Here is an 8,135-nt window from a genome sequence, read left to right on the forward strand (position 1 = left end):
TAAATGCAATGCACAAGCGTTGTTTGGATGAGTTAAACATCTTCTAAATGACTGCAATTATCTGAAGAAGATGCGAGGTAGGATGCTCTAACACACACCATCTCCTCTCCCCGCACACCGCCAACAAGGCTGCAGCCACCGAGAACACAGAGAGCACTGACTGAGGAGAACTTTGCAGCTTCTCCAGAAGAGCAAAGCAAGTAACAATAAAAACACACCAGTGCGACTAATTTCTGGATGCTTTCCAGAGTTACCTACAAAGTCATGACCACCTTCTGTCAAGCAGACACTCGCTAAGGCTGCACAGTGGTGTGCGAGAATGCGAGTTAACAACCATCCGCCCGAACAGGAATCCTCTCAACTCACTGCCCTCGCAGATGGATTACCAATTAAAGCAACTTTTGTTTAAACAACAAAAAAGAAAGTCACTGACGCACCCACATTTCATAAAAGCAACAGGAAGGAACCGGAAGGTTTGAGAGGAAGGAGTCATTGCTTGGCTGGTCTTGCTGGAAAAAAAAATTATTTTAAGCTGGTAGCACAGCCATTTACTGAGTGGAAACCAACTTATATTTGATTAAAGACACATTTTCTCTCTCCACCCCTTCACCTCACCCCCAGGAACAGGAAACAAGACAAAGCTACTGAACAAAAAACAGATGAGCTAAGAAATCCTGTTCAATTGGCTCTCACCAGCCTGCAATTGCCTCCGGTTCCGCTGAACACTGTGCCTTTCGCCGATAACCATTGACTTTTCCCTAGGCCCATGATAATATTCTCTTAAACATAATCAAATTGTCTTAACCAATTCCTGCAAACTGAGTAAATCAGCTTAGAACACCTGATGCTAAAGTACTGATGCATAAAGACCAGAAATTAATGTCTTTTCTCTTGAGGTTGTAAGCTTTTAACCCTGCACAACTAACTTGCATTATTCTGTTTTGCTACAAATAAACCTTCTAGCTGCCTTTTTTTTTTTTTTTTTTGCTACTGTTTATCGCATCTTATGGCTTTATTTTTTCCTCCCTAACCCCAGCTAGGACAGGGGAAAAAACCCACCCACACTATCGTACTGCACTCTTCACTGTAGCAGTACAAAATAAGAGTATTGTGATTGAGGACTCCACCAGCAGCGGAAGTGCCGTGGAGTAAAAAAACAAGGGATACGCTCATCTCCTAAAAGCCCTCCCCACATCTCTGATTTCAGGATGCATTGTTTAGTGTTCGTTAGGAAATGAGTTTCCAGCTGTAACAGCAGTGGTTTGTAATTAAACACATCTTCCAAAAAGTGGAAGTGGTAGTAACTACAAAGCCATACTTTGTAACAGAAATGTAAACCACTCCAGAGCTTTTCATACAGCCCAACCAGATCCTTGCTTTTTATCCCGTCAAAAAATACACTGTGTCTTTCATTTTACTGGTACCTTGTATGAAGCCCTTCAATTCTCAAGCAGGCTTCCACATTTAAAAGGAATTAAGTCATTGAACTGAACCCACTGAATAGAAGGAAGGGACAGACGTTCTGCACCTGCAGATGAGCCCGCCAGCATCAGAAGCCGAGCAGCGCAGCCACCAGAGCTAGGGACTGGCCACCAGTGCTGGGCATCGGCCACCAGAGCTGCTGACCCAATCTGCACAACAGGAGTCAGCCCTGGCTCGGACTCCTGGCTCAGCAAGCTCCTACGCTGCAGAAGCCTGGCACAGCACCTTGGGTAAGCAATACTGCTCAACTGCCCTTTTCCTCATTTATTGCTTGTTTTATTGCTTGCCTGTTGCTTTCGCTTTTAGAGTTGGCTTTATACACTGCCACGCACCCAAGAAAAGGTGGGGGGAGAATACGGGGAAGGGAAGTGAAATGATTGTGGGGATCAATAAAAATAAGGGGGCAAAAGTCAAAAATTATGCTCAGGGAACCAGAGGGGGACACCAGACACCGCCCAAGAGCATCCATCACTCCTCAAAGGCATCAAAGGAGCCAGAGGATACTGCTCAGTGTCACAAGCAGTGGGAATAGCAATGAACCCCGGAGTTCCTGTCTTATTCCTTCCTTCCAGTGGTGTTAACAGCCAGCTTGGCCAAGGTCAGGCAAAGGGCCTGTAATTTAAATAAAAACTTGGTGGGACCAGTAAAACCAGAATCTGACAGCAAGGGTCATGGAGACAGGACACTAGGCTGGATGGAGCTCTCAGCTTCACTAATCAGATCACATTGAGTCTCCCGCTCATGACTTCCAGTTCATTGTTGTGACTTCTCATCCTTTAAATGAATAAATAATTTAAATTTTAAGATGCTTAGACTCTAAAACACCTGGACATCAGGCACTGGCTGAAATTTAACTTTATGGTAAATTGGGCGTGAAGCTTATATGGAACTTGTCACTTGCAAACATGTCCACAGCCCATCAGGAATTATCCGAGATCTCGAGCAGCTCTTCAACATCGAGCAGCAAGACTTGCTAGGTCTTTATCAGTTTTACAAGTATACATTACAAGGACATACTTGCAAGAAAGTGAATAAGTTGCACGTACACAGAGGAATACCCACTTGCACCTTCTTGCTTTCACTCAGCATATCACCAGTCTGTCCTCTGCTATTCACCAACGCTGCTTCTGAATTTCCTATTCTAGTCAATTTAAAAAAACCATTTACCCATCTACAGTTGCAGCTGAGGATCAAAAGAGCACTCTGCAAAGATGAACGCTGACCTGCTCAGTGTTACACAAGTTAAACACCATTTTATAGGCATACAGCTCAGCCTTGTTTACATGAAAAATTAAATGGACCCTTTTGGCTACGTAAAGCTACATCGTGAGCTCAACCTTTGTGCAGATCATTTAAGTGGACCTTCTGGGCTGTACTTGTGTCATCCAGAAAAAGATACAGAAAGAAGAATCCTCTCCTTAGAGCCTGAGATATCACCTATAAAAGTACCCAGAATAATGCAGTGAATGAAAACTCTCTGAACCCTTGGGGGAGGGCGAAAGGCAGTGGGAACAGGGAGGGGAAGAAAAAGAAAGAAAAAAAAAATAAAAAAAAAAAATCACAGATGGCATCAAGGCCATATGCTCCTGACAGCATTAATTCTTATTGACTTCTTATTAACTCAGAAGAAACAAATTTATTATTTACCTAAACGACCCCCATCAGCAAGACAGAAGTGCCTGGCCTGTGCTCTCTCCTCATGTCCTTCAGTTAATCTCCAGGAAAAGAAAATTAAAAAACCTTTTAATTAATTAATTTTAATCCCTCATCAGCTATCCACAAGCTCACTGTTTTCAGTCTCTTTCTTACAGCAGCTGTTGATGCTTACTCCAGAACAAGGTGCACTAATGGGCTTACAGCCTCTTCTAACAGCTCGTTTGCTCCCTGACATCAGCTCCACACAGAAATTCTTCTGAAGTATATCCAGTTGTACACACATCTGTTCCAGACCAGGGCACAGACAGCTTTAAAATTGCCTGTTGTTTGACAAAAAGGCACACCATGAGCTTAAGTTGTATCTTGTATTATCAGCAGTTAAATCGTACCTGCACACTGCTGCTGGCTCCTTAGCTTATTTGCTCTCAACGCCCTCGCTGCCCTGGAAACACTACGGGAGTTTCACCCACTCTGAGACTGTAACGTACATCAACACTCCTCCCTCCCCGTGTCACTCAGTGTATTAAAACACATCTACCGGGGAACCGACTGGCATCCAGCTTGGTTTCATGTTCTCAGTACTGCTCCACTCCCTACCTTGGTAACTATTATCCCTTTAGCTATAGCTGGCCTCAAATTTGCTTTTTCCATCCATAGATGCCTGAATTTAAAGTCTTTCAAAAGAGATTCTCATGAGTCTAAACGATTAATCAAGTAGATGTCTTCTAAGTTAGAAAAATTATAACAGAAGGGAACGTCAGTAGTTTGGGGGAGAATTTCCCTTTGCAAACCGTGTTAGTTTAGATCTGCGTATTTAATAATTTCTATCACTTTATAAAGCACAGAGAAAAAAAATGTTACTCCTCTCCAATTCCACCAGAGCTGTTTGTAAACACATGTCCAAGGACCAGCAGATGTTTTAGGTAGTTCATCTAGGATTAACAAACAAAAATTTGTAGTAACTGGCACTTTAAAAAAAAAAAGTCAAGAAGGAATTATGAATCATAAGATTTGCCAATACAAGAGTCTCTACCAACCCACTGCACACCAGAAACCGGGAGTTAACACCCATTCTCACCCTGACTGGAAGATAACGAGCCTCAGTCATTCAAGGAGAAAGATCCCACCTCCAGCCCCAGTGACTGCATTCCTCCTGCGATTCCTTTACCTCAATAAACCTATTTGCACCCAGCTCTGCGGCACAGCAGGTCACTCTCAATGCTGGTCTTTCCAGCATAGCTCCTCCAGTAAGGGTGCTGGATACAATTTTGTGCGTAGGCTCTATTTTAAGTCTCATATGCTGGATTAAAATAGTATGGAGTTAAAAGTAGTAATTGTCAAACATCTGCACTTTCTCTAAAGCTGCAACTCTGTTTAACCAACGCATGAGCTATAAACTCACTGAATAGAGCTATTCCAGATTAGCTATAAAACTAAATTAAGGTGAATTCCCAGAGTAGTAAAGGATCCAAAACCTCAAGGTTATATACATTAAAGTTCCACAGCACAAGAATTTGAGTGATTTCCAGTTAAGGCAGCATGACACTAGAAAACAACAACAGGCATTCATCACCATGTTGGATGGCTGTCTCAATATGGCACTGTCCTAACAGAATAATACTCAGTCCTCTTTTATTCATCACATTTCCTTTAGTGTCCAGCAAAGCCGAAAGATGCCAGTAAAACCGAACACAGCAAGTCCTTTAACAGAAATCTCATGGCCACAGAGGTATTCACTCCAGACTAGCCTTCCTGTCCACCTAGGATGAGTAGACCTGTTTTGCCACTAAAATTTTTTGTGAGCTTAACTAATTCTCTGCATGAGAAAGGTAATTTAGAAATCAAATAGTAACAGTAGATATAACTTCAAGGCAGGGATGAAGTCCCACTAAAGTGTATTTCCAGCTCAAACATTTCTGCTAATGTGGATTCCTTTGCAAGATCATTTTTTTGATCTTACAGCTGCGGAAGGAAGATATTCATGCTGCTGAGAAAACACAAATTACTTTTCTATTACATCTTTCAACTAACTTTATAAGACCAATGGAAGCCCTACGAAGAAGCTGCACATTAACATCTGCCATTACATATGTCAGCACAGAAATGCTGAGGTTTCACAAAGCTTGAAAATTTATTGTGAGGTAAATATTTACATTGGTATTTTAAATCATCAGTTTGTGCACGGGATTTCTAATCCCTGCCCGCTGTGCTCCCCCCTGCCACCTTGCATAAACTTTTAATCTCCGATGCAGAGGCCTATTATTAGAGCTGGCTGAAAAAAAAAAAAAACCAAAGACTGAAGGCATGTTGTTTATTATGGAAAAGGTTAGGGCAAAGCTTTTTTAAAACAAAAACTAATAAACCTTTGTCTGTTTCTCCTAAGACATAAAACACCTCGATGTTTTAAAAACTGTTTCTCCATAAAGAAAAAACAATTAGTGACTCAACATGAAATTATGCCCTTTTTAAACAAAAAGTTTCAATTCTGCAGGAAGAAACAAGTCCTACTGAACGCTTAATGTGGCCTTAGCACCCCAGGACAGACCAAAGGGTACCTAAAAGACCACACATATTGTAACGTAAGCTGAGCTTTCACCTTCATTTAAACACAAACCTGCCTACAAAGCAACCCAGGAAAAGAGAAAAAAACAAAACAAAACAAACCAGCCTTTAGTTGGGACTGAAAGCACCCAAAGGCCCGTGTAGCCAGCAGGACTGAGGATGTGCATTAGCACAAGAGTGCAGCTAACACAGTCTCTCCCACCTCCCCTGCTTCCCACTCACAGTGTGGGGGAAAAATGCAGGAAACAAGTAACTCCAGCACCAAGAATACCTTTCACACAACCCCCATCTCAAAAAAAAAACAAAAGACAAAGGAAAAAAAAAAAAAAAAGGAAAGAGGGGGGAGGGCAGCAAAGAGCTCCCAGACTAGTTCAATACAGATAACCCAGACATGCCTTGAGTCATAACTCTGAGAGCTGGAACAAGGACACGGTGATGGAGGCTCATACCCCAGGCGGGGCGAGTGAGCGATCAATGGCCCTCGCCAGCAGACACCCGTCGCCTCCTGGGCAGGGCAGGCTGGGAGGGTGCCCTTTGACCACATCTAATTCCTTACTACACATAGGCACGTCACACACTTTCCTGCAATCTCTTAGTCTGAAAGATTTCACAAGGTTTGAGGTGGTGTGAGTAGTGAGTGAAAACCAGCTGATACACACTGCCCAGCGATCCGCGACCGCAGGGACTGGGGTCGCGTGTAAACCGGCGGCTGAGAGTTAATGCGCTCTCCCTACTTTTCTGCTGTAAGAAGTAGCACGAAACTTCTTGCCAGCGAAGGAGAAGCCTTACTGCGTACGAGCAGACTAGAGGTGGGTGTCGAAAAACGTGGCAGAGCCAAGGCGAGGGGGCTGTTCCCAGTGAAAAGAAGCTGGTTTGCCGACCGAAACCCACTGGAGCCAGAGGGAGGACAGAGGAAGCTCGAGGACGGGAGCCGAAAGGAGGAGCGGGCCCACCCCAGGGCCGAGCCCGGCTCGGTGCCGCTCGCCGGGCGGGCAGCCCTGCCCGGGCCCATCGCCGGGGAGCGGCCCCGGCTGCGCGGGGAGGAGCCTCTCCCCGCCGCCACCACAAACTTCTCCAGGAACCGGGATCCTCCGCCGCTTCCCCCCCCCCCAAAAAAAAATAACGCTCATCGACCCAAAACACACCCGACCCCCCCACACCCCACTCCGGCCTGGCCCAGCGCGGCCTCCGAGGGCGGCCGGCCCAGGCCCGGGTCCGGGCCCGGGCCCACGCCCCACAGGCGGCGGCGGCGCGGCCCGCTCCCCTCCGCCGGGCCGGGCCACGCTCCGCTCCCCTCACAGAGAAACCGGCGGCCGGCAGGGCCCGATCCGCCTCACCGCCCAAAAGTTTCCAAGTGAGAGAAACGGGGCGGCGCGGCCGCACGCCAAGACCCCTCCACAACTTTACCGGGGAGCAGGGGGATCGCCTCGCCGCCGCCTCTCGCTCCGCTCCGGCCCCCGGCCGCTTTGTCTCTCCTCCCTCCCGGCGCCGCTCCCGTCCCGCTGAGGAAACCGGCTCTTCCGGGCGCCTCCCCGCCCCGCGCGCCCCGGCCCGGCCCGGCCGCTCTTCCCGGCACCGCCCGCCGCGCCGCCCCCGCCGCCCGCCTGCAGGTGAGGCCGGGGCTCTCACAGCGTCCCCTGAACCCCCCTCACTCCCGGGCCGGGGAGGGGGACGTGCGGTGTTTTTGGGGTAGAATCAAAAAACGTTAGGAATCGTGAGATTGTGGAGCGTGTCCAGAGAAGTACCACAGAGCTGGTGAGGGGTCTGGAGCACAAGTCCTGTGAGGAGCAGCTGAGGGAGCTGGTGGTGTTCAGTCAGGAGAAAAGAAGGCTGAGGGGAGACCTTCTCGCTCTCTCCAACTCCCTGAAAGGAGGGTGTAGCCAGGGCTCTATGATGTCATAGAATCATAGAACCATAGAATGGTTGCGGTTGGAAGGGTCCTTAAAGCCCCCCCAGTCCCACCCCCTGCCCTGGGCAGGGACACCTCCCACCACACCAGGTTGCTCAAAGCCCCATTCAACCTGGTCTTGAACCCCTCCAGGGATGGGGCAGCCACAGCTTCTCTGGGCAACCTGGGCCAGGCTCTCACCACCCTCACAGCAACGAATTTCTCCCCTGAGATCTTATCTCCATCTCCCCTCTTTCAGTTTAAAACCCTTCCCCCTCGTCCTATGGCTCCCCTCCCTGATCCAGAGTCACTCCCCAGCTTTCCTGGAGCCCCTTGAGGGACTGGAAGGGGCTCAAAGGTCTCCCTGGAGCCTTCTCTTCTCCAGGCTGAACCCCCCCAACTCTCTCAGCCTGTCCTCACAGCAGAGGGGCTCCAGCCCTCCCAGCATCTCCGTGGCCTCCTCTGGCCCCGCTCCAACAGGGTCGGTCTCTTCTCCCAAGTAACAAGCGATAGGACAAGAGGAAACAGCCTCAAGTTGCACCAGGAC

General features: G+C 47.6%; 1 protein-coding gene across 1 annotated transcript in view; it reads right to left on the minus strand.

The window, feature by feature from the left end:
* The window catches only part of CTNNA1 (catenin alpha 1), a 122,902-nt gene extending 115,686 nt beyond the window's left edge, over positions 1–7,216 (minus strand). Inside the window, exon 1 of the mRNA XM_074155901.1 lies at positions 7,108–7,216. The gene's annotated coding sequence lies outside the window, so the exon portion shown is untranslated. The remainder of the gene's footprint in view (positions 1–7,107) is intronic.
* Between the last annotated feature and the right edge of the window lie 919 nt (positions 7,217–8,135).

The sequence above is a fragment of the Numenius arquata genome, chromosome 11 (assembly GCF_964106895.1).
Source record: "Numenius arquata chromosome 11, bNumArq3.hap1.1, whole genome shotgun sequence".
Taxonomy (NCBI): Eukaryota; Metazoa; Chordata; class Aves; order Charadriiformes; family Scolopacidae; genus Numenius; species Numenius arquata.